Source organism: Eupeodes corollae, chromosome 1, assembly GCF_945859685.1.
Source record: "Eupeodes corollae chromosome 1, idEupCoro1.1, whole genome shotgun sequence".
NCBI lineage: Eukaryota > Metazoa > Arthropoda > Insecta > Diptera > Syrphidae > Eupeodes > Eupeodes corollae.
In genome coordinates, this window is record NC_079147.1 from 249298777 (window position 1) to 249326064 (window position 27288).

The window sequence follows — 27288 nt, forward strand, 5'->3', positions numbered from 1 at the left end:
ATATAATTTTTTTGTTTTTGATTTTTAACTTCCAATAGGAAGCTATTGTAATGGGTCCGATTTGTCGAATTGAAAATGTTGACATTTCTTGACGTTTCGAGGTCCCTAGAATAGAAATGAAAGATTTTTAGAAAGATGTCTGTGCGTGCGTGTGTACTGACGTTCGTACGTCCGAACGTCCTAACGTTCGCGACGTTTTCTTTGTAGTCCATAGCTCAAGAACTAGTAGAGATATTGACTTCAAATAAATTTTGTAATACAGATAGGTTAGGTTAGGTAAGAGTGGCTGTCCAGATATCATTGACACACGTAGACCTCAAGGGTCCATTGTGATACCACTAATGAGGTTACTCATGGGAGAGTAATGAATTTAAACAAACCATTTTTTACTTTTAATAAAGTTAGAGAGACGTTTTGTGTCAATATTTGCCAGTTCGCTGGTATTATCGAAGAAGGGATTACCGAGAAAGTAATTCCTTCTAATGGAGAGTGCTGGACATGTACATAGAAGGTGTTGGACTGTTTCCTCTTCCTCCTCGTCCATGCAGCTTCTACAGAAGTCATTTGTGTAGACCCCTAGCCTCAGAGCATGTCTACCTATGAGGCAGTGTCCCGTTATTACTCCAATTGTAGAGCTTATACTTTGTCTGCTTAGTGATATCAAGCCTTTTGACCGTTTTAAGTCAATACTTGGCCATATTTGCTTGGTTGCCAGGCAGGTGGTACTTTGTGACCATCTAGTATTTGTTGTTTCTAAAGCATATTGCTTGAGAAGATATTTGCATGTAGCAAGTGGTGTTCCTATGTTATGTTTCTGTCTAACATAAGGCAGAAGTGTTCCGTTTTTGGCGAGCTCATCGGCTTTGCAATTTCCCGGAATGTCTCTGTGGCCCGGCACCCAAATGAGGTGAATGTTAAACTGTTCCGTCATCTCCTTCAGAGATGATTGACAATCGTGGACTGTTCGAGAGTTTGTGGAGACAGACGCGAGAGATTTAAGAGCGGCTTGGCTGTCCGAGAAGATTCGTATATCCTTACAAGATATAACGTTTTCTTTGAGCCAGGATAGTGCTTCTTTAATCGCCATTACTTCTGCCTGGAATACACTACATTGATTGGGAAGTCTATAGGATAGACTGAGATTCAGTTGTTCTGAAAAGATACCACTTCCAACTCCGTGATCGGTCTTTGAACCGTCAGTGTAGAAGTGTACCGCATCGTCTTCCAGGGGTCCCTCTTCTTCCCAGGAGGATCTTGAAGGGATGGATCTGGGATAGATCTGAAATTGTCTAGAATGGTTGTATGTCCAGTATTGTTACTGGTCCATTGTAATAAAGATAATAATGCAGAAAAATGCAGAAAAGGCTCTCAAGAAAATTTAAGGTTTTTTACAATAGCAGTTTACAAAAAAGGTGAACACTAGAAACTTGAATTATAAATCAAAAAAACTGAAAAAAAAATGTTGTCACCTCGAAAATTTTACGAATAATAAATGATTTCATCTCCAAAACAATTTTCTGCAACAAAAAACATCTGGTAAAATTTTGAGAAAAGTCCAATTGACAGTTTTTTTAATACAAAATAAAAACCTTAAAAAAACCATTACTCAAAGTTGGTAAAAATTGAATTACTACTCAAATATCTTTTCAAAAACTTGAGATTACGGCTTCCAACCAAATTTAACTTTTAAAAAATATTGTTTTCAAACTCAGACAAAATTGATAATTTTTTTTACAAAAAATAAAAACCTAAAAAAAAAATTAATACAAGTTGGTAAAAATTTATTTTCGACTTAAATATCTTTCCAAGACTTTGAGATATTGACTTTTAACAACTTTTGTCTTTTAAAAAATGTTGTTGTAAAAATTCAGTAACATTTTGAAAAAAAGCAAATTGACAGTTTTTTTTAACAAAAAATAAAAACATACAAATAAAAAACAATACAAAGACTTGGTATTAAAAATTAAAAACAAAAGTACGAAAATTTGGAAAAATGTATGTTCAGTTTTCGATATCTCGTGAACAATAGCATCTATTGACTTCAAATTAATTTCATTCATCCAAAATGTATTTGAGTCTATAAGAAATACAAACTTTTAAGGAATGATACCAAAATTGGTAAAAAGTGATTTTCGAATAAAAATCACGTTAACCAAAATAGGTTTTGAAATCAAACTCTTTTATCATATGCAAAATATTGTTGGTAATTTTAAATTTTTTTAGGAAAAATCCGGCTGAAAACTTTATAAATCCAACACGAAAACCTCCATATTTTCAAGCAAGACAAATCGACAAACGGGATGGGAAGTTATCAGTTTGAGGTGGCATCCCAGCCTCTTTTTTTTAATTCGAATAATTTGTTTTAATTTTCAGAGCACTTTATACCAATTTTCGAGTACAAAAGGTTTCTATACAAAAATTGAGAGCCATAGTTTGGTTAATTTCTTAGTTTAAAAACCAGGCTGTTAAGAGGTTATAACTAATTGCGAACTTATTCGAATTATATTTCAAAAATAGTATATTTTGGTAAAGGCACTTCAAGTTTCACTATTGACTGACAGTACAACTAAATATATAGGAAAATCAATTATCTTACATCATGGCTGAAAAAGTTTATAATTTCTCAAATATATATGTATGCATGTATACAATTTTCATTTTAACACCCCCCCCCTGCTGCTAGTCAAATTACTCTAGTTGTAAGCCTAATTAAATAAGCTGCTTCACTATGTACTTTCAAAAAAATGAATGGGTTAAATCAAGGCGTATACGCATTTTTTTCTATACCTTTTTTCAAGCTGCATTATTATCCCTTTTTTTAATTCTAAGACCGACTAAACCCTAAAAGTCTTGATTGATGAAACGGCAATATTTATGAAAAAATAAGTAGCCCAGTAACAAGTCCCTTGAAAAATTCATGTTATAATAGCAAAGCTTTTTATTATCTTTTCTCTTTCTAGTCATCCTCCTAAAAGTAACATCATAAATATAAAAACAGCGTTTTTCTCTTTGAAACGCTTCCATAGTCAATGTAAGCATCTTCTTAGAACACCTAAAATTCAACAAAAGACCAAATATACATATTTTCCAGATTCGAAATTCGTGATGTATTAAAATTCTTTTTTAGTCATCACAATCATAATAAGTCTTCAAACTCCCCTTATTTTTGTTGGCTTCAAACTATACACAACAACAGAAAAAGAATGAAAAAAAAACCTTGAACTTTAAAACGAAAGAGGCTTGAAAGCATATGCTTATAAAAGTTACCATCTCACATAACCTTGATAATATTTTACATGTTACGTTACTACCTTACCTAGGTACATTTGTACATAGACACATACATACATTTATGTATGTTTATTTTTTTTAACACATCTAAGCTGTTAAAAGTTTTTAAAATTTAATGTTTCAACAACAAGTATCTGCGTATAATGGCAATTCCTACTTCAAAAACCCGATGTGCATTGTTTGTGATAGTTTCTTCTTAAGTTGTATGTACCTAGGGTATTGAAAAAGTCCAGGGACTTTCGATGCAATACATAACCTTGAAAATATTATGAATTTTCACAATATAATTCTAGGACACAATCAGGTGGGAGATATGGATAAATAGAGCGTAAAAATACTTTAAATACTCTCCATTCTTATGCAAAAATGTTTCTTCAACATGTATCATAGGTGAAACACTTTTGCAACATATTTTCTCACTTCCAACTTTTTTTTCTTCTCAACATTTTAGAAAATTCTTTGTTTGATTTGACGTTTTATAAGAACAAAAAGAAAAGAGAATCAAACAACTGTAAAAAATCACTTTCATCATTTTCTTCATTTGTAAACAAAAAGAAAAAAACCACAAAAGACACCAACAAATAAAAGAGAGCAACAACGCAGAGAGAACAAAGAAAATAAAAAAGCCAGGAGAGCCATCTGATGGAGAGAATACGAATTTCAATTACATTTTTGTTTCTTCCTTATATGGAAATGTAGTTGAGTAGGTCAGAACGCCTGTCACCCGCACTCGCATCATTTGTGGGTACAATGGGTTGGGGTAGGTTAACCAAAAACACCCCAAAAAACAACGCAACATTCCCATATTCATCCCCAATTTCAGCCATGTTTGATGCTGAGAGTATGTATCCTGTTGTTCTCGCTCTCCTTGACCTTCAAAAACAACGTCAACTAAACTCGCAACAACAATAAAATCCTTGAGCGAAACATTCTCCACCACCGCCGCCGCCGCGCCGCCATTATGGCGAAGGACGATGAGTTGAACTATTCTGAGTTAACTCTCCAGTCTCCACAAGGATATGTGAGAGGAGCAGCATCCAACAACATCCCCTTGCAACATATTCATCTCTAAGTGAGCAACAAAACTCCAATTTACCTATAAACATCGTTTTTCGTGTCTAGAATATTATTCCACGGATGAAGATGCGATGAATTTTATTGCTGCCAAGGATGTGATGGCAACACAGAAGTGAACAATGAAAACAAAAAAGAACACTAACCAGCAGGATACTATTTCTGTTGCGCTCTCGTCCTTGTCAATCGTGGTGACACACTGCCGGAGCTCGGGTCGATATCTCTGTATCTGTTAACCATCTCGTATCCCTCTTCGCATCATCAAAAAGGATGATGATTTTTCTCTTAGTTCGTGTGGTATTTTTTCTTTAGTCGTCCTTTTGAAATCGGGATTCGTCCTTATTGAATAATTTATATGGTTTTTTTTTCATTCTTTTTGCATACAAAAATATCCTCAATTAATTGAGAGAAAAAATTGTTAGCTTTTCAATTAACATGAGAAAAAAAAGAAGGATATCGTAACATATTTGATTGTCAAGGACGAAAACGAATTAAAATTTAAAAAATTGCACGTTCTTGGATCAGTTTTCCAACTCTGACCATTTTTCAACCCCATAAGAGTGTCAGTGAGATTGTTTAAAAAAAAATGAAAAGAAAAATATCCTGTTGAGGGTGGGATATTGATTTTATTTTTGTTTGTGTGTGTTCCGTTTAACCGACAACGAAAGATAGTTTTCCTTTGGGGAAAAGGATGATTTCAACGAATAAAACCAATAGACAAGTTATAGGTGCAAGGAAAAAAGATTAGTGAAGAATAAAGGAAGGAAATTGAAAAATATAAAAATAAAAATAAAGGAAATGGAATTTTTCTATGTAGGTAACTGCTACGACGACGAATGAATGGAAATGGATTAGGATTGATCTATTCAAGGATTGACGACGATGTCGAGTGAAAGATATTGATATGAACAAAAACAAAATAATAGACAATTTTAAAAGGACTTCAAAAAGTATACAAAACAAAGTGGTGCCGTTTGGAGGACGTGCAAAGGAGCAAAGGTTCGAGTTCAATGTTGGTATGTCTGAACGTCATTTACATTGTTTAAGGATTGATACGTAGATGAAAGTATTTTTCGATTAGTTTTATATAGAAATTGCTTTATTTTGAGTAAACAGATTCTAAAACCAATAAACACATTCTTTTTTGATTTTTGAAATTAAAAAAGTATGTGTTTCAAATAAATGATGTTTTATTTCTAGGTTCTCAAAACGACGCAATTCATTTCAAACGCCTTTGTGGTTGATTGTCCAATTTGTTTTTCATTCTTATACCAAACCCAGAAGCGGAACATATTGTTCTCGCACTACCTTACCTTTTTTATAGCTAATACGCTATAAAAAATTACGTGCTTTAGAGCATACTCATGCAATATTTCTCAAATGGGGTGGTTGTTGTTTTTATCGAACCAAAAGTCGTATGTATCAACAAAAATAATAAAATATTGGAAGATCCAACGTCTTTGTTGGTTTTTGAATAGATAGAAGCTATCAAGCGTCTTATAATAGGATATTTAGGAAATATTATTGAATTTCAAATAAAATGTCAATAATGCATTGAAAACATTCTGCATTGGTTATAAATGTAAGGAAAATAAAATTTTGATTAAAATTTTAATAATAAATGGACGTGTTTGTTGGCTTGGCTTGGCTCAGTGAAGAACTGAGATACCGCGAAAAAATATATAAAGTCCAACGATTATTCTTTTGAATGATATTGGTTATCAGCTTTTACCACAATATGGTCTTTCCACTAATTCCTTTTTTAATTATATGTGGTTTAAATTTTCTGTAAATAAGCAAATTATTAACTTTTGCTTCCTTTATCGAAGTCCTTATTTCTACAGAGTATCAACTTCTCGTGAATTTGATGCTTTGTCTGATTCTATCCAAGGAAAACACATGGTTTGATGCAAGCTGTAAAGAGGTTATAAGGACCAAAGAGGTAAGTTTCCGTTGCTATACAGCCAACCGTACTGAGGAAAGCTGTAGAAAGTTTAAACAAGCCAGGAAGACCTGCAACGTTCATATTCGATGGACCAATTTTTGCATGACCAAAAATTACGGCAAAAAATACAGCAATGTCCCAAATGCAGTAACAATTTTTTGTCATTTGTAAAAACATGAGGAACTCTTCCTCTTCATCGGTTCCTACGTTCTTTAGAGAAAAGTAATCTCTTTGCTAGGCAGTTCACAGCCAATTCTATTCTGCCAATGAGTGTCATGACTCCAAGAGTTGTTAGAGATCTAAACACACATAAATCCGCTGGTCCGGATGGTTTTCCCGCTATTGTTCTGAAGATGTGTTCTTCCACGCTGGCAAAACCACTGCGTAAGCTTTTTCATCTGTCCTACTCCTCAGGTTTCGTTCCGAGCGTATGTAAAACTGCATGTGATTCTCTCTCACCCTCTAATTACTGACCGATTGCACTTACGTCCCTTCTTTCCAAGGTCATGGAAACGCTGATTAATTATCAACTCAAGAAATATCTTGAAGATCGAAAGCTTCTTAATGACCGTCAATACGGCAAATCTTTACATCGCTTTGGAGAAAGTAAGATTATTGCACTATAGGTATTTCAAAACCATTTGATAAGGTTTGGCATCGGGCCCTCTTATCGAAAATTCGTGCTTTCGGTTTTCAAGAATCCCTGCTTCATTGGATTAGTAATTACCTTTTGGATCGTTTAATACAAGTATTGGATGGATTCAAGTCTGAAACCATAAAATCAGAGCCGGATTAACCATGTCATGGGCCCCTAGGCAGAGTAATTCTTGGGCCCTTTTCCGATGGTTTTTCGATATTATAAGCTCTTTTTGAGCTAGGTTAGAAGGTGTAGGTAACCTCCTGAGGAATAATCAGATATAATCTGTCATTTTATAAATCTTAACTAAAACATTTGAAACATCTTAGACAACAGTCTGCAGTTGATATATAAATTAATAACTGTAGTAAATATATGCAGTGATATCTCAACAAAGCATATATGTATAACAACTTCATGGTTCTCAGACAATTTCGATTAACTACAAGTTATTAGAAATTATCTTGCATTCATAAGGTATAAGTATACTTACGGTTTCATTATAAAACTGGAGAGTTAAATCATACGCAAAAGTTTCAATTTTGGTTTTATAATTATGTAATAAAAGAAAGAAAAATGTTTTTTCCAAGTTAAGTTTTAATATTGACTTTTCTAATTTTTTTTGAAACAAAATCGCTTATTATGTCTTGAAAATTGACCTCATCCAGAACATCGTTTTCTATCGCCATTATTGCTAACGAATTCAATCGCTTTTGGGACATTGATGAACGCAGACAATTTTTTATAAGTTTTAGTCTTGAAAAATGACGTTCACCAGTCGCGTTAGAAATCATCAAACTTCTATATATTTTTAAGGCTATCATAACAGTTGGGAACGTTGATTGGACCATTTTATCTGAAATTATTTTGAGTAACTTCTCGGCATCCACAATTTTAGATTTTTCTGGTGCATCCTCTGATTGCAACATAAAAAACTTGAAACATCTCATTAGTAAACTGTGGCTCGATGTCGTCAGAATAATATTCAATGAATTTTATACATGCGTCTTTGATCTCTTGGTTCGTCTTTGTCATGAAATCTGTTAAAAATCCGAAGAGAGAATTAATTTCCCCATAGGCTTTTAATCTTCGCGATAATTCTCCGTACAGCATATCTAATATTGGCAAATACGTTTCAATTTTAAACTTTTGTTTTCCATTCAGTAAGACTTCTTCTCCACTTCCTTCATCATGATACTTTTTTCTTCTTCTAACCCTCTGATTTTCATCGCTGTATTCGATGTTGGATTTTTGGTTTGCCTGCATTTCATACTCATCAAACAATTCCCGCTGCGATGCCAAAAAATGTAAGAGCGATTTTAAAAGATCGACTGCTGTTGTAAGTTCGATGGCTGGATGTTGTAGGGATTTGCTTACTGCATTTATCCGATCCAGTATGGCATTCCAGAAAAGTGTCATTATTACATTTTCTTTTTTTTCAAATTCTTTGATCAAACAACGAGCCTCGTGAATTGTTTGTGTTGTTTGTGTTTTGTCTTCAATAATAGACTGCAAAGCTTTCTGAAAATCGAGGAAACCTTTTGATAAAGCTTTCGTTGCGTCGGCTCTAGCACACCACCTTGTAAAAGATACTTTTTTTTAGAACTAATCCGTTTTCAATGTTATTTTGCATTATTCCCCAGCGATGAGTTGGGACTTTACGGATGTGTTTATTTTATTTGACGGATGTGTTTATTTTAACGGATGCAACACGAGTTCTATACTCTATAGTTTGCAGCGTTGCCAGACTTGGCAAGTCGAATCCTTTTATTTTCCTTAAAAAAAGTTTGTTTTCACTTTTTGTTTTAGTTTTTTTCCATTTTATTTCTTAGATATTTTTGTAAAATTTATGGTTTTTAAGTTTGTTTTCAATTAGTATACCTTCACCAACAAAAATATAAAAATATTTTTGAAGATAAAATACATGTATACATAGAAATGTATGTATGTAAATAATGTATTTAAAACAAAATAAAACTTAAAATAACTACAGTAGTTGGTTTATCTATTTGAACACAATAGAAGAGTTAAAAAAAATTGCTTAATCTAACAGCCCTATTCTGGCAAACCTCACAAGTTATGACGACCTCACAAGGTGAGCTGAATTTGAGTTTGTGAGGTTTTGGCGTCACAAAAACTTTCGAATTTGTGATCTGCTCCGAAGGAGGTCACAACTCACAAGTTGGATTTTTCTTAGTAAGAAGTTTGTGAGAAATAAATCCTCACAAAATCAAGTTATGATCACCTTGTGAGGTTTTTGTGACTTGTGAGGTTTGCCAGAATAGGGGTGTAAGTTATGTACATAATATCCATTCTTATTTTCATTTCATTTTGGTTCGTCTCCCAAAATGTATAATGCAACTGCACTTCGACCCTGTGCTAATGCGTTTGTATTTGTAACATTTGAAAATATTGTTTTTTTCTGGGGCCCTGCTATGTTACTTTGTGCTACTTTCGAATCTGTTCGAAAGTTAATTTTAGTTGTACTTCCTACTAACTTTTATTAGATATTAAAACGTGAAAAAATTGAGCTGGGTTGGGCCCATTAGGATGGAATGGGGCATGGGAGTCATAATTCATTATAAACACGTATACGTTTCTTTTTTTGTTGTTCTTTTTTCTTATATTTATGGCAAGTATAAAAAATGTAATGCTGTTTTTTATTGAAGGTGCATCTCCAAAAAAATGTTTTGTTCGTAGTCAGAGCGAGGGGCCCCTAGCTCAAGCGGAGCCCCTAGGCAGCTGCCTAGTTTGCCTTGAGGCTAATCCGGCACTGCATAAAATAAATGCTCATTTTTACTAATGATCTCCTGTCTGCAAAATCTAATCCAATAAATTGTTTCGCTGACGATAGTACTCTTAGCTTTTCATATTCTTTTTCAGAATCACATCCATCTTCTTCGGATGTATAACTGCAACGGCAAAATATGATGAGCTCATTAAATTCCTACCTAAATAGCATTGTACAATGGGGATTAAAAATCATGCTTCAAAAACTCAATGCAGTCTTCTTGATATACTAAGCAAACAAATAGCTGATAGCTCTGCTGATCAGAGATTCGTTGCATTAGATTAACAACAACATTGGCCACTCCGTAATTCTTAAGTACTTAGAATCATTTCCAAAGCACACAGACTATACCATCCCCCAACTGCAATTTTACAGAAACTTCCAGATTTCTATACCTTCCAGATCTTTGGGAAGATAGAGCATTCCTGGAAGACGAGTCACTCCACTTTTATACAGATGGATCAAAAACAAAAGAAGGGGTTGGGTAAGATGTGTACTTTGAGTTTATCATTTCGCCTTCCCAATCCTTGTAGCGTGTTAAAGTCGCAACTTTTGGCGATAAAAGAAGTCTTGTCCTGGCTTAAAGAAAACGTGATATCAAATCTCTGGACTCAGTCTCTACAAAACTCTATAACAGTCTAATGTCTCTAATGGAGATGACACAACAGATTAATATTGACCTTTGCTGGGTGCCCGGCCATAGAGACATTCTTGGTAATTGTAAGGCAGATGAAGTCGTCATGAACGGTACAATACAGCGCATTCTACCACGTTTGGCAAATGCTGGCATACCAATCGCTACTTGTAGACTATCAGGCCTACACTAGATTTAAAGCGATCAAGGTGCTTGCTATTTCTAAGAAGATGGCATGTAAGCTCCATAATAGGTGTCATAACCGGGCACTGCCTAATAGGAAAGCATGCCAAGCGCCTATACGTATTATCCAAACACTTTGGCAGAAGCTGTATGGACGAGGAGGAGGAAACAGTTTTTCACTTCAACTTAATTAGATATCATATATTATGAGGTCATACCAAATCTGTTGGTCTGTTCAACTCGATTGTCTTGAAAATTCCTGAAAACGAATAAAGGTATTGACTTGAAACTATATTTATATTATACAAAATATTGTTTTTAGTTTTCGGGAAAATGTACAAAATTTCAATTGACATTTTTTCTTAAGAAAAAATTAGATGTCACATTAAATTCATGAAACTTCGTGAATATCTCCTCAAAAAACAGCTCAAAATCCAATTATATTCTTTCGCAGTTTTTTAAATGACAATTTGAGCGTCAGCTCTTTTCAATCAGAACAATATTGCCCAAATGCTAAAATGTCATAAAGCCTAAAATTGGTGACAAAACCCAAAAAGATAAAAATAAAATCATCAAAAAACCCAAAGTGTTCTTTAAATAAAAGAAAGATCAAATTATTAGTTGTAATTTTGCCCAAAAGAATTATTAATTTTTTATTTGGGTTTTATGACATTGGAGTTGGACTTTGTGATTTTTATCGGGTTACATGACATTGATTTTGGGTTTGGTTACATTTTTTTCTGAAGCATTTTTTTTAAAATATATGACATTTTGATATCTTACCGTTATTTATGTAATTGGGTATTAATACTGAAGGCTTGTTTTTGTTTGAAATTTTATAAAATCCAAATCGTTCAATAACAAAATCTTAATAAATTTGTTTTCAGCGCTTTGATATTTGGCAATATGGCAAAACGGCCTAACGTCGATAATTGACCTTAATGCGAAAAATAATTATACTTCAAAGAACACAAAAGTTGAATAATCAGTGTGTTCACCATCTCTGTGCCTTTTTTAAAATTTTAAATGGTTTTTTGATGCACAAAAGATTATCACCAGATAAAACCCTTAAGTGATCGATCTTAGAACATCGGTTTTAAAGGAAGTGAACAATTCTTCATGATTTTCTACTACTCCCATTTTAAGTGACTTTTCCTCAATACTGTATTTGATCAATTTTTTATAATTTATTTTGAAAAATACATTTTCTTTTGAAGTTAGTATATTTATTTTTTTATTTTATAAAGTTCATTAATTTTATCAACTATTAAAGGACAATTTGTTAGGCCAGATTTTCAATGTTCACCTTACAAAAAATCTATATAAATTAAAGATCTCTCGTTTTTATATATAGCACAATAATTCATTGAACATTAAAATGATTGAAAAATTAATGCAGCTGTTAGCCTGATAGTGAACCTTGACAGAAATACTGCATAGCCGCCATCTCGAAATAAATCTCTTCAAAAATATTGTAAAATGTAACTGCTTCGTATAACAAATTCTGTCTCTCGGTTTATTTTTCAGTAGTCTTGAAAAAAATTATATTTCGGCTTCTAGGGTGGCCAAAGCCTTTTATTAACTTCCTATAGGAAGTTATTGTAATGGGTCCGATTTGTCAAATTGAAAATTTTGACATTTCTCGACGTTTCAAGGTCCCTAGAGTCGAAATAAAAGATTTTTAGAAAGATGTCTGTGCGTGCTTGTGTACGTACGTTCGTACGTCCGTACGTCCGTACGTCCGTACGTTCGCGACGTTTTTTTCGTCGTCCATAGCTCAAGAACCAGAAGAGATATCGACTTCAAATAAATTTTGTTATACAGATAATAAGGCAGAAAGATGCAGAAAGGGCTCTCAAGAAAATTGCGTGGGTGGTTTTTTTTACCATAGCAGTTTAAAAAAAGGTGAAAATTTTGGTTAACCCTAAATTTCTTACGAACCAAAAACGCTAGAAACTTGAATTAAATTTTATATAGTAAACTGTAACGTGATCTCAAAGAAGTATATTTTTTGAAAAAAATCAATATAACGTTTTTTTTCCAAATCAAAAAAACTGAAAAAAAAAATTTGTCACCTCCTAAATCTAACGATTTACATATGATTTCATCTCCAAAACAATTTTGAGCAACGGAGAATAATAATTTTGAAATCTGATAAAATTTTGAGAAAAATCGAATTGACAGTTTTTTTTATAAAAAATAAAAATCTAAAAAAAACATTACTCAAAGTTCGTAAAAATTAAATATCGATTCAAATATCTTTTCAAAAATTTGAAATTTAGGCTTCAAGCTTATTTTATCTTATAAGAAATATTGTTTTCAACATTCAGTAAAATTTTGAGAAAAATCGAATTGACAGTTTTCTTACAAAAAATAAAAACCTAAAAAAAAATTAATAAAAGTTGGTAAAAATTGATTTTCGACTGAAATATCTTTTCAAAACTTTGAGATATTGGCTTTAATTTACTTTTATCTTTCAAAAAATATTGTTGTAAACATTCAGTAAAATTTTGAACAAAATCTAATTGACAGTTTTTTTTTATAAAAAATTAAAAACCGAATAAAAATTAACAAAAGTTGGTAAAAATTGAATATGGATTCAAATGTCTTTTTAAAAACTTGAAAGTTAGACTTCAAACTTATTTTATCTTATAAGAAATATTGTTTTAAGCATTCTGAAAGATGTTGAGAAAAATAAAATTGACAGTTTTTTTACAAAAAATAAAAACCTTAAAAAAGAATGTATAAAAGTTGGTAAAAATTGGTTTTCGACTCAAATATCTTTTCAAAAATTGTAGATATTGGCTTTTAACTACTTTTATCTTTCAAAAAATATTGTTTTTAACATTTGATAGAATTTTGAAGAAAATCGTATTGACAGTTTTTTTTTTCAAAAAATAAAACTCTAAAAAAACAATACTAAAACTTGGTAAAAATTTACTTTCTACTCAAATAGCTTTTCAAAAATTAAAAATATTGGCTTCAAACTTATTTTATTTTACAGAAAATATTGTTTTCGATATTCAGTGATTTTTATATAAAAATCCAACAGTCCGTTTTTTCATAAAAAATAAAATCTATAAAAAATAGTACGCAAATTTGATATTATTGATACTAGTACATTTAGACAAACTTTTAAGCAAGACAAATCGACAGACGGAATGGGAAGTTATCAGTGTGGGTCGCATCCCAGCCTCTTTTTAATGTATATCTTCAATTCAATTTTTATAACATCAAGATTTCAACGGCATGCTTACTTACTTACTTACTTAAGGTGGCGCTACAGTCCGGGGCGGACCTGAGCCTCAACCAACAAGCATCTCCAGCATGCTTGCAGTTTCAAATATTTGAATGTCAATAAGAAAACAGGGCCTATACTAAAATGTCATGCATCAATATTTTCTAATATGCTCAATTGCTCAACAAGTGTAGCGTCCTTTCTTTTCACTGTAGTTCAATTATCCGTGATAACCAGCATGGTTTTGTTAAAAAGCGTTCAACATTTACCAATCTGTTTAAATTTACATCCTTTTGTTTAGATGTTTTTGAAAAACGTGAACAAGTAGATTGTATCTTTACTGATTTCAGCAAGGCCTTTGACAAATTGGGTCATATAACATTACTTTTAAAACTATCACAGCAAGTTTTGAATGACTATTTCATAAACTGGATCTCCTCATATTTGCAAGATAGACGTTATAGTGTTAAATTTCGTAAGGAGTGTTCAAGTTCATTTGTTGTTAATTCTGGTGTCCCCCAGGGTAGTCACCTTGGTCCTATTCTATTTCTTTTATTTATAAATGACTTGGTTTCGATTATACTAAATTCGTCTGTCCTAATATATGCTGATAACATTGAAATTAAAAAAAAAAAATAAGTCTACATCTGACTGTCTTCTCTTGCAAGAAGAGTTAACATTATTCAGGGAACGGTGCAAAAATGCACAAGACGATTGTTTTAAATGTTGACAAATGGAAAACCATGAGTTTTACACGCAAAAAAGTTCCAATAGTTTTTAGTTACATGTTTGATTCTTATCCTTAAAGTAGAGTGTATTTTCTAACTTGGGTGTTGTCTTAGATCCTAAGCTAACATTTAATGAACATGTTAACTTCATAGTTAAAAAAGCAAATAGAGTTTTTAATTTTATTAAGAGATTTGGCCGTGATTTCCGTGATACATATGTTTTTAAATAACTTTTTGTTTCATTTTTGAAACTAGTCATGGGATATGCTTGTACAGTATGGTCACCTTACTACGCCGTACACGTGACGACTCGAAGCCATTCAGAAAAGATTTTCCCGTTTTTTTCTACGATCCCTTCCGTGGTTTCATGACATTCAGACATTACCGCCTTATGTACAAAGCCTTTCTCTAATAAATCTTCCTTCTTTGACAAATTATAGGATGTACTTGCAGTTTTGTTTTATTCTTGGAATAATAAACGGACAAATTTCATCACCAACAGTTCTTGGTAGTTTAACTTTAGTCTTAGCTGTTTGAGTATAAGGCTCCAGAAACCATTGAATACTAATTTTAGCAGATCAAACTATAGTGTACATAAATTTACATACATTTAATTGTACATACATTTCACTCTTGTATTAATTCACCAAATGATAATATAAAAAGTATAAATTGCAAATTAAAATTTTTCAACAGTCTTGTTAAAGTTTTTAGATTTTAAGTATAAATTAAGAATTGTTAACGTTAGTATTTACCGAATTTTAAATATATAAATGTGCAATATCTTGTCCACTTTCATTAAAATAGCTTGAACATCGCCGTAATGTTTTATGTCTTTCGTTGTCTTATCGGTATATTTATGAACAATGTTTTATCGAAATAGCCAGTTGTATTTCGTTTTCGAATAATCCTCACCCCCAATCCATAGTTCTTGAACTGAAACTTGAACTTTGAGGAATGCGAATGCTCCTCAGTGTATCCTTAATCCCAACTTTAGACCTACTCTCAGCTGTTCAGATTTGTTTTTAAGTTGCACATCAAGAATGTAGAATACTCTCTTCAACTCCTTTTGTCCATCCCTCCGGTCCCTATTTTACTTCTAAATGCACTACATTTTAATATAAATTAAGAGTCTTGATAATCCCTTAATTGAAAGCAAATTATAAAAATAAAAATAGCATGTGTTATACTTTGCGTGGTTTGTAAAATCACTTCCAACCATCTCTTAAAAAAATTAAGCTAAATTAAAAATTTGATCTCAGCTTGATTCATGTAAAAATCAAGCAGAACTTATTTTGATAATGCTGAAATAGACTACGTACATTTAAAAGCTGATTGAAATAACATGGTCTGTTAAATTTTTTGATTTAATTGTTTGACAATTTCTATTTTGACCTCACTATTGACGTCATACCTTCATATGTCTTCTTTTCACAGCAAAAATTGGAACCAAAAGATTTTCCAACAAAACCGTTTTTGTATCATAAGTAAATTAAATTCTATAAGAGCTTAAAAATGTTTAAATTAATTTTGAATTAATTGTTTATATACAAAACAAGTTCTAACACTGTTTTCCGAATAATGTTTGTTTTATTGTGTTAATAAGATTACTCCTGTTTATTTTTTGTGTCAAACATTTTAATTAAATTCAAAAATTTCAATTGAAATAACTTAATCCGTTTAGCTTTTGTTAAGTTTATTGAAAGATATGAATCAACACATAACAACTATTTATAAACAAAATCAAATTCAATTGAATGAATTTCCTGGTCTGTCCCGTTTCCTGCTCTTAGCTATAGGTTAGAGGTACTCCTAACATTTTATCCTACATCTGAATGTTCCCACTTCTTGTGCCCTCTAAATTGTGTCTATAGTGTCTATACCTATTTTTATATCTTGTTTAATACTCCCCTGCATCATCAGATTCGTAATGTAAACAGATTTCCAAATATAGGAGATGAGTTATTAAATTCAAAACAATTTTTCAACTCGTGTCAGATAAATTTCATTTCATCGCTGGTGGCAGTTGACGGTGGTGGCGTCTTTGGCATATTCTCGCCTTCACTCCACATTCAAGTTCCGTCACAGGATTGAATTATTTCACATTCATCTTAATCTTTGGTTTATATTGAGGTAAACGTGAAAGCTTAATCTTGTTTTTACTTTTCTTTTCTTCAACATATGATGATATGGGTTTGACTATAAAAGTATCTATGGTAGTGAGGTGTTCTGTACAGCACTCGTATAATTTATAATCAACCCAAATCCCCCTACGTCTAAAAATTAAGCACTAATGTCAATCAACCACATATGAAGTAAATACTTATGCTTAGCTTTAAAAAGATTGAAAAGAATAAAGATACAAATATTAATATAGATACAGATGATTTATATCTTTCGAATCTAATTCTTCTTAAATAAAATATTTACTATTATTCTATTTAAAGAGTTTTCCAATTGGCGCGGGTAGATTAAGACTCCCCGTAGGGTGCCATTTTGTTTTGGTGGCTTCTGTTAAATCTTCTGTTTCTTATTCATTTGTTTATGCCCAATAATCATAGCAAGTCAGACGATTGAACAGCAAGTTTAAATAATTAACCTTTACTATCGAAATTAGTGTTCGTTAACACAAACGTTGCGCGCATTGCGGCCATTTTACGGTAGACGTAGTGGCCCTTCACGTAACGTTTGGTGGCTAAATTTGAGACAAGCGGTTCAGTAAACAATCACATAGCACCCGTACGTCAAGGAATGCAAGATCGATAGAGAACATCGCCGCCGTCTATTCCTCACCTCACACAAAGCTTGCTTTATTTTATTTCAAAATCTACCCGCCCTTATTAAAAACCTTTAAGAACGTTTTAAAAAGCTTTCCGGTGACTCCGGCTAAACATCTACAATTCTCAGAGAAGCGCTCTTTAAAAAACTCATTTTATATTATATTAATACCAAAACATTACGTCTTAAATACTGAAACGACGGGGATAGAAAGAATGTGGCAAAGCATTCTAAATTCGTGTTGTACAGTTTAAAAACATCTATCTTCACTGGACAGCAACAGCAACTAACTTATCCAAAACTAGTAAGGTTCTGTTTGTGATAAGTCAAAATCTGATGATATCTTCCTAAAAGCTTCAGTTTCTGAACTACACCCTGTTAATCTTGTTTCAGTGATGCTTTTATCAAAATGTTAAAATTCAATTTCGTTTGTGACATGAACCTTGCCCTATAATATGTTTGACCAACTTCACCCAACGCATCTAACTATATTAAATTTCTAGCAACAAAGTAATAGCTTATTCTACCACTTTAATCCGTAACTTCATCCGCACTGGCTTTTAGGTTAGGTTTATATTCATTCTGACATAATACAGAATGAATTACATTTAAAACCAGCAAACAAAAACAATACAAACAAAACAGCGTCATAGTCGTACGTTTTGGTGCAGTGAATTCTATGCACATCGCAGAGTTCCCGAACTATAGACACAAAATTGAAAAAATATAAAATAAAAAACAGACTCTACGGTCGTCAGTCGCCTTTTGCCTAACTCCATGTGGTTCCACTTGGGGTTTGGTTTGGGTTTGGCTTAAATTGCACAAAACAGAGAGTGCACCATTTAATGGGGTAAGCCGTATCTGTTATATATCCACATGCGGTCTGGTGGTAACTTGAATTTTCAAATATTGGAACTTGACTAAAAAAAATTAAAAAATAATAAAAACAACCAATCGACTATATCTAAGAGTATAACTCAAATGTATGTGTATATGGGTTGTTGGTTTGGCTTCTCTCAGATATGGTTTGTTTTGGTTTTTAGTTTCAAACTATATGATATGGTATAAATCTTGTTCGAACTCTGTAACCAATGTGTGATTTACCAGACCCAAACTTATTCATATAAGAGCCTAACTGCCAGCAAACAATTTGGGGCCGTGGTGAATTTTGATTAACAATCAGAGATTCGTTTTTTAGCCGTAATACTCGAATGTGAAATACTTTAAGGAAGTCAAAACCAATGTGTATTGAAACATTCTTTTTTACCTTTTATTAAATTACATATCAATTTTACACTTTAGACAGTCATTCGAATACAATACCTTATATTTTTATCATTGTGAATGGCTTTCCAATTTCCAATGTTTCTCTAAACCTTTTAAGTGGCATCTTCTATTTATTTTAACAACTGTTGAAATGATTTTTCGGGTTTTCTAGCAGTTTTCTAAAAATTAAATTAAATAAATAAGACCGACAGATTCTTTTTCGGATCATATTTTGGCTTTTGAGATAGACAAAATTTAGATTGGTAGAAGATTTGAAAAATGAAAACTCTGAAAAATTACTAAATAAAACATTTTCGTGAACTGAAAGTTTCAATCAAACGTGCTTGTAGGAAACATTTAGCAGGACATTTTTATTTTTCTCTGAACTCTGAGTATTCTGATCTTGTTGAAGACGTTCTAAACAAAGTCTTCTTTGAACGTTGTCTAATCACTCAGGTTTCTTGGGTTCTTTTTTAAATGCATTTCCAATCTTAACTGTCATGAATTCTTATTTGAAATTTGTCCCTCAATTCAAACGCTAGACATTTGTTGTGTTCAGTTTTTCACTGAGAACGTTTGTTTGTTTTTCTTTGAATTCTCGTCGACAGCAGCCCGAACATTGTAAACCATCCTCTAAGTGAAAAATGTAAACTTCACAGCATTGTTTCTTGTTATAGTCAATTTGACACTGATAACCTGTTTTGAAAATTCACCACGTTCAGTGAAGCCTCATGATAAGTTACGTTTTTTAATTTTTGAAATATATAAATAGCATACGTTCCCATTGAGACAAAATTAAGATTCGTCGTTGAACATATTTTTTTGATAAAAAAGTTTATCTTCGGCCAATTTTCCAAGAACATATTCTCCAAAAATAGTACGTTGCAGTAGGTCGTTTGGCTTCAATTCTTGGACTAGCTGTATTTTGAAAGGCATTACACCTAAACAAAATTTTCACACAGGCCCAATTGCTGCGAACGGAAACGAATCGATAATTGATATATAATAATTAACACTGGTCGATAGAGCTGCGATATTTTCTTCAGTTCGCACTCTACTTAAGCGTGTTGGTGGTTTAATGACGAACAATGTAATTTTTTTTTGCAAAATTTAGTCACAACATTCCGAATGGCAGCTATCGTGGGTCGTTTAAACTGTCCACAAAATGGACGAAGCACACGATGAACTTCCTTAACAGAACACGCATTTTGATAATAAAATTCAATAATTAGCAAGCTTTGTTTGTTTGTAATGATTCTCACCTGCTAAGACCTAAATATAATCAAATATCAATGAATTACCTTTTCAGGAAGGTAAGTAAGAATTTCACACCATCAATACTTTCTCTATAAATAACCCATTCTCTTACGCTCATATTTGACCGAGAACTAAATTTAAGTGCCCATATAGATGAAATAATACTTAATGGCTGAATCACAAACACGCTTCAGCTTCGCCTTCGTCTGCGTTACGGTGGGTCTGCTTCGAGGTTGCTTTGAATGACATTTCTATTATTTTCTCACTCCAAAGAGCAAATATTTTGTTTGGTGACATTTTTTACAGCTGTTGAGCTGTCAGACAAAGCAAATGTTCAGATAATTGAACTAGAGCTTCCGTTTGGAGTGACATTACGTTATATTACGTTTTTTTCCTTACGTTTGTCAAACGAAACGTGAGGTCGAAGCTATATTGTGATAGCATGCATTGAATTCCTATGGCTGATTATGTTTGTGATTCAGCCGTTAAGCCAACCTAGCGCTCAGTTTTGTAAAACGTTGGTCAAAAAAGTTTCCTAACCCTTACGTTGCCCCATCTCTTTACATCATCTTTGTCCATTCCCTCCTTGAATATGAATCCTTAGAATAGTCCCCTTACCAAGGCGTACATATTTCTAGAAGTTAAAGTGTTAAAGGACGTTTGCTTCGATTTACCTTCGACGATTACCTTGGCATGATTCCTTGACCCTTCCTTAATATCAAGACCGCCTTAAATTAATCGAAATACCCTGGAAGAACGTAGATATGTATGTGAAATCTTCTTCATCTTCTTGCTCAATTTTCCTTAACATTGACTCCCGTAATTTAGGAAATACTCACCTTTCTTATCTTCCCACCCACCATACCTCTTATGGCTCCAATGAACCCATTACTCAATGGTACGAATTTTAAATTTTAATTAAACGTTTTTTTATTTTAATGTACGTAAAGCTTACCTAAGACATCATCTCCAAAATTGTCCCTTGCATCATCCTCATCCTAATGGAGGTTTGCTTCACTATTCTAATGTCTTTCATTCAGCTCATCTTTTGTTTTCCATTTTAAACTTGAAAAAACTTCTGAGTTAACTAACTTTCAGATCCTTTAGGCTTATCTGAAACAATCTGTCAAATTCGGAACTTTAAATGCAAGTAAAGCTGAATGTGATATTGAACTTTTAGTTTTTGATTTTCAAGTTTCCACATTTTTGTTGAAAAATTTGAATTTGAACTCGATGTGAGTTATGTTTGAGTCGATACTTATTTTAAACGTTGATAGTGATTTAAAACGTTATATCTAGTGTGGCAGCACATCAGCCTTAGTTTTAGTTGAGGGCAAAGAACCTGAAAAATCTCAGAAACCTTTTTTGCACAACTTTTAGTCTGGATTTCAAAAAGCCACAATTTGGTGCCCAGTTTTGGCAGACCGTCATTTGATAACTGGTCAATCAAATTTTATAAAAAAGCTGCTTTATAATAAAAGAATGAAAAATAGTTTTGATACTTAGAAATAAATTAAAAGAAATAACAGACAACAATCTTGTAACGTTACGAAGCAAACAGTTACGAACACACCAATTCAAAAAACGAGTTAAGATTACATTGCAATTCTTTACAATGAGTACTTGAAACAGTTTTGAGAAAAGTAACATCGTCAACATAAAAGTAATAGCCATTCAACAAAGACTATAAATTGTTGATAAATAGAAAAGAAAGTAGGGCTCAAGCGACTACCTTGTGGAATTCCAGTGTTTGTGTGATTCCCAACTATTGATTAGTACATATTTTGATCTATCAAATAAATTAGATTGAAGTCATTTGTTTTTGCCAGTCTTGCAATGTTGTTCAACTCTAGTTAAAGCGCCTTTAGTGTCTATATTCTTTCCACCCATTGAATACAGGCCCTGGATTTGCATGCTCAACTTCCATCGCTACAGCCCGTGGTTATTTATTAACGCATACATCTGGTAGAAAGAAATAAAAACTTAAAATTAAAAAACCAAACTGAAAAAGAAAAGAAAATGGTGGTAGCTTGCCCATTAGCTGAGCTGCATTATGTAAAAATACAAATTTACTACTCTATGTAAACAGAAAAAAGAACCTATTTAATCCTTCAAAATGAGAAAGTAATATTTTAAAATACATAAAGGAATAGTAAAAAAAAAAAAACAGATTAAAATCAATCCATATATTTTATGTACTACAAAAAATATAGACCAAGAGACTTTTTTAAAGGAACTTCTTCATGTTTATAAGAGCTTTTATCCATTAAACCTTTATACAGTGTATTGAATAGGGATAACTATACGATTGAAATTCAAATTTAAAAAAGAAAGGTATTGGTATACTTTCTTGTTCAGTCCCTTAAGACTTGAATTCTTCGAAAATTTCAATTGAATTTTCAGAAGATATTTTTTTAGCTAGGAACAAAAAAAAAATATTCTAGTCATTCATCTTTTAAGATATCTTTATTTTTTTGAAAGATGAAAGGTCATGAAATTGATATATACTCGTTCCTACCATCAAGATTTAAATCTCCAAGAGAAAGACTTTTTTCTTGTTATAAATTATGCACCTCGAGTGTATTTCTTGTTTCAAGTTTCTGAATTTGATTTTTTGTTTTTGGGAGACACCAAAACAAACAAAAAGAGAGACAACACCCCAAGGGGTCCAATATCAGTTGTCATCTCACTAACGAGATGTCAAAACCCAGGGCACCAGTATCAACAACATCCAATATAAGAACAACGAGTTTCAAGCTTCATATACGAGTATAGCCGTGAGTAACCTTTGTCTTTGATTCTTTAGAGTTTGTATTTCAAAAACTGGTAGAACAGGTCTACTGCGATACCGACCAACCATCCCGCATGTTATACAAGAATTGTGTACCTTTTGCCTTACACTCTACACTCTGCCAGTGTCCAGACTTAAATTAGCTAGCGTTGGAGTGTTCCTACAACCTGAGTGAGAGTTATAACATGCGTGCTCTAGCAGTGTTCTTTTCATCCATTTAACTGTCCGTTATGAGCACGCATGGAACACCAACACTGTAGTGACAGCAAAGAAGGTAGCCTTGTGTCCAGTTCTCCTAAAGCTATATACATAAACCTAGAGTGCAAGTGTCAAAACGGAATGCGGAATGCTATCGATTTAAGACTTGTCCGCATTCAATGCACCTTCAACAGCTTCAGCACTGGGCTGGTTTGGGTTGGGTTTCTAGTCTGGTCAATGGTCAACACAACACGTGGTCTGTTCACTTCTAGAATCTAATTAAAATGTCAAAAGCCTCGTGTCCTGGTCTAAAGACTATTCTCCTGTGTTATGTCCAATGTCCATTCTGTCCTTATTCCCTGCATGGGGACATAAAGTTCATCGGGCTATGAATAATAACATATCATAAATAATAATGAATGATGTGAAAATCTCAAAGAAAATTTGAATCGAAGTGTTGTTGATGGGGTTCTTCTTGATAGCAACTTCTACTGACATTTTGTGTGTGATAAGAGAATGGATATTTGAAAGCCCTCTTTGAAATGTTAGATCTGTTATTTTGATAGAGATTTGAAAGTGACGTTAATGAAATAATGCATGGATTGAATTAATTGTTAGCACATATGGAATTAACAACAATAACATGTCTATGAATAAAACTGACCAAGGTGGAAACCACGATATGATAAATTATGTTTAGAAAAGATTTATCAAAAATTGCTGAGGTACGGATAGTTTCAATATTTTGTTTTCAATATAAAAAAGACCATTAAGATTCCTTTTGTAGCAAATTGAGATATGAGTTCGTCAGAGTTTCGAAGTAGCAATTTTAATAAATAACTCATATGGTAACTAAACTTTTGAGTGCAAAATTTAATTGAGTTTCGTCAAGTTTTCAAACTGAAAACTTTATGAACGTCATCGTTGTAGGATCCAATTTTGTACCACTTCTTGGAAATCTTATTTCGTCAACCAATAATTTGAATGTTGGCTTCTAAAAGATCAATGGTTGGTGGTTTCTTAAGCTAAGTATATGAACACAATTGAAAGATCTTCCAATAATGGCTGAGGAATCAAAAGTCTTCTAACACTATCCAATTTTCTATCAAGTGAAATTTGTCCATTTGTACGATTGGCTGATTTTATCCAAATAAAGTGTGATTTTTTGGTATTATCTTTTTGGCAACACTGGTTTAAACAGCTGACGTACGTTTCGTGTTTTGTTTCACTGTCAAACAGCTTAAGTTTGGTCATAATTTAACCATAATTTGTCTTACAAATAAATAACGCTTGCAAATTGTTGAATTTTATTATCAAAATGCGTGTTTTGTTAAGGAAGTCCATCGCTGTCTTCTTCCATTGAATGGTCAGTTTAATCGACCCACTGAAGCGGCTATTTAGGCTATTGTGACTTAATTTCGCACCAAATTTACATTGTTGGACATTTAACCACCAACACGTTTACGTAGAGTGTTAATTATGACCATCGATAATCGATTCGTCGCCATTTGCAGCAATTGGGCATCTGTTACTAAACAAGGAAGATACCAATGCATCCAGAAAAGGTCACAGTTTGGTGTGGTTGATGGGCGCTATTGTGAGATTATTCCACATGCCACACACCACACACAACAATGGACTTATTGAGAGGCGAGTTCGGTGTACATTTTATTTAACGTTCGGGGCAGGTCAATTGACCGCCTCGTGCGATTCAACACCTTTATATTATTTTGAGGCTATGTTAAAGCTCATGTCTATACAGACAAGCCCGTTTCAATTGACGCATTAGAAGACAACATTAAAGCATTTTTTCATCAGTTACCGCCCAAAATTGGAATGAGTATTCCAAAATTGGACTAAGTGGATGGACCATTTGAGGCGCAGTCAAAGTCAAGATTTGCACCGACCGTACTATCGATTCAAATAAAGATTTCATGCGTTTTTTGAATTGGATGTTTATTTTTTTGTTAAAAAACTTTCTTATAGCTTTTAAAAAATCACCCTTTATAATACAATTTTTTAGTAGAAATTCAGCTAGCTGACAATTGTCTGTTTTCAGCAGTAGGCAATATTGACAACCTTCTTAAATTTGTTCATGAATTTCTTTTTCATTATTTTGCTAAACAGTGACTTCTTATTTCTTCCAAATTTTAATAGCTTTCAAATTCTTTCAAAATTCCTTTAACTTTATTTATTTTTATTGCTTTTTGCTCAAAATCTTTCATTTATCTAATTAAAAATTAGATAATGTTGTTTCGAAAGAACAATTTTTTAATAGAAAATTTGGCGACAGTTGGTTGCCAGTTTTTTTTCTGTCACTTTTGACCGATAAAATTGGATGTTTGAATGCTTTTGCGAAAAATCTGATAATAATTGAAAGATCTTGCAATTGTGTGCACCTGGCTTTAGCATATACTAGAGTGCCATATTATGCGAACTTATACAATTCACAGAACCGTTTCTTGCTACTATTCGGTCACTAAATGTATCTGACCGTTTGTACCGTCTTGTGAGAATCATTTCTTCTTCGAATGATATAAGGAACAAAATAACACGAATTATTTTCCTGGAGCATTGACAATTCATAATATTATGATTAACGGTTTTGAGCTCAAAATTTAATGGTCCAGTGATTTTTTCGGGATTAAAAGAAGTCTCATGAGAACCAGAAATAAACCACATCACTGAAGAAGACTTGACTATAAAGTTACACATTATAAGTTTTAAGCAAACAAAGCTGGTATTTTGGAACTGAATTTCTGTGATATTATAAACGTTTATCTGGACTTTATTATAGACTTTGCTTGGTGATTTACTAAAGTATTCTGTTCAAAAGATTAAACATACTTACACCTCTAAAAAAAACAATTAACTTTTTTAAGTACTCCGTGTTACATACCAAAAATCAAGTATATCAGAACTTAATTACTCGGAAATCATTCATAAACATTCGAAAGTACTTTCAATAATTTATGACAAAAAAAAATTCTCTAAATGAATAATTTATGAATTCAATTTAAAGATTAAATGGCTTCGCCCACTTTTTCTTCAATCATTTGATTGCAATCAATTTATCGCAATCTTTTAAGACGTTTACATTATTGGCATTCACTTGAAGTTTTTGAATTTTTAAGTCAAATTTCTATACACAAAATATTCTAAAGTGGCCCATACACCTCGCATACCAATTTTCGGTGTCGGACACTAAGAGATTAAAAACAAAATTTCAAAATTGTGTAATGAATTTCACTTAAGAATGAAAATACTTTAAGATTTCAAGTGATTTGCAAGGACTTCAAATGGAGCAAAGACTTCCAGTGAAAACAAAGGCTTCAAGTAAATGCAAAGACTTCAAGTTAATGTATGAAATGATTTCTATTAATTAATTATTTCAAATTATTTCAGTCTTTAATGGCTGAAACACAAACACCCTTCAGCTTCGGCTTTTCCTGAAGTTTACGAGTTCAGACATAGGAATTCAATGATGCTATCACAATGAAGCTTCGACCTCACGTTTCATTTGACAATCGTAAGGAAATAGGGTAATGTTACGTAATGTGACTCCAAACGGAAGCTCTAGTTAAAATTGTCTGAACATTTGCTTTGTATGACAGCTCAACAGCTGTTAAAAAGTCAACAAACAAAATAAATTTGCTCTTCGAGGGATTTCCATTGGTAATTTTAGGCTGTGTAAGCTTCTTCCGATATAAATTTAATTTTTTCGATTTCGAAACTCATATTTTTTATTATGATAACAAAATAACATCTGGCTAATGCCAGTTTAGAAATGTCATATTGGAATTGTAAGTGTCATTCAAAGCAACCTCGAAGCAGGCCTAACGTAACGCAGACGAAGCCGAAGCTGAAGCGTGTTTGTGTTTCAGCCATAGAAACTCAAATGATTGGTGATTGCAAAATGTGAAGTCCCAATTTTTATGAATGAAATCTTTATATGGAAGTCATAAAAGATTGAATTACAAAAGGTTGCGTTCTTTTAAAAGCCTAAAATTTTGCAGTAACATTAAATTAATTATTTTATATTTCTTAATGGGCTTGTACAGGGTTTTTTCAACAGGGACGCTACAAAAATAGAGCGACAGGGACAGCAAACGACGCCATATTTTTTTTTTGATCTTTTGAAATTTCTCTTCAGTAAGCTTTGTCATTTCATGATGGAAAGATAAAAGAGCCAATAACGAGCCGAAATTTTTAAAATTTACTACGAAAAGATCTTGGCCTACACCGTCACCAGATTAAATTAACGCAAGAACTGAAGCCGCTTTACCACCAGAAGCGTCGTACGTTCGTGAATTGGGCTGAGCAACAACTTGAAACTTATTCGGATTTTTATTGAGAAATTATCTTCAGCTATGAGGGTCTTTTCCATAGGTACATATGGCATCGAACTTACTTTCACAGAAATAAATAATTTCATCGATATCCAAAACCGTTTTTATTTTATTTAAAAAAAACTTTT

At 32.6% G+C, this 27288-nt stretch overlaps 1 protein-coding gene across 2 annotated transcripts in view; it reads left to right on the top strand.

The window, feature by feature from the left end:
- Positions 1-27288, top strand: part of LOC129942836 (serine-rich adhesin for platelets) — a 236411-nt gene that overhangs the window by 92858 nt on the left and 116265 nt on the right. Inside the window, exon 1 of one of the 2 annotated variants that reach the window (XM_056051926.1) lies at positions 4757-5381. The exons of the other annotated variant lie outside the window; for it this stretch is intronic. The gene's annotated coding sequence lies outside the window, so the exon portion shown is untranslated. Of the gene's footprint in view, positions 1-4756; positions 5382-27288 lie in introns of those variants that run through there. 2 annotated transcript variants of the gene reach the window in all.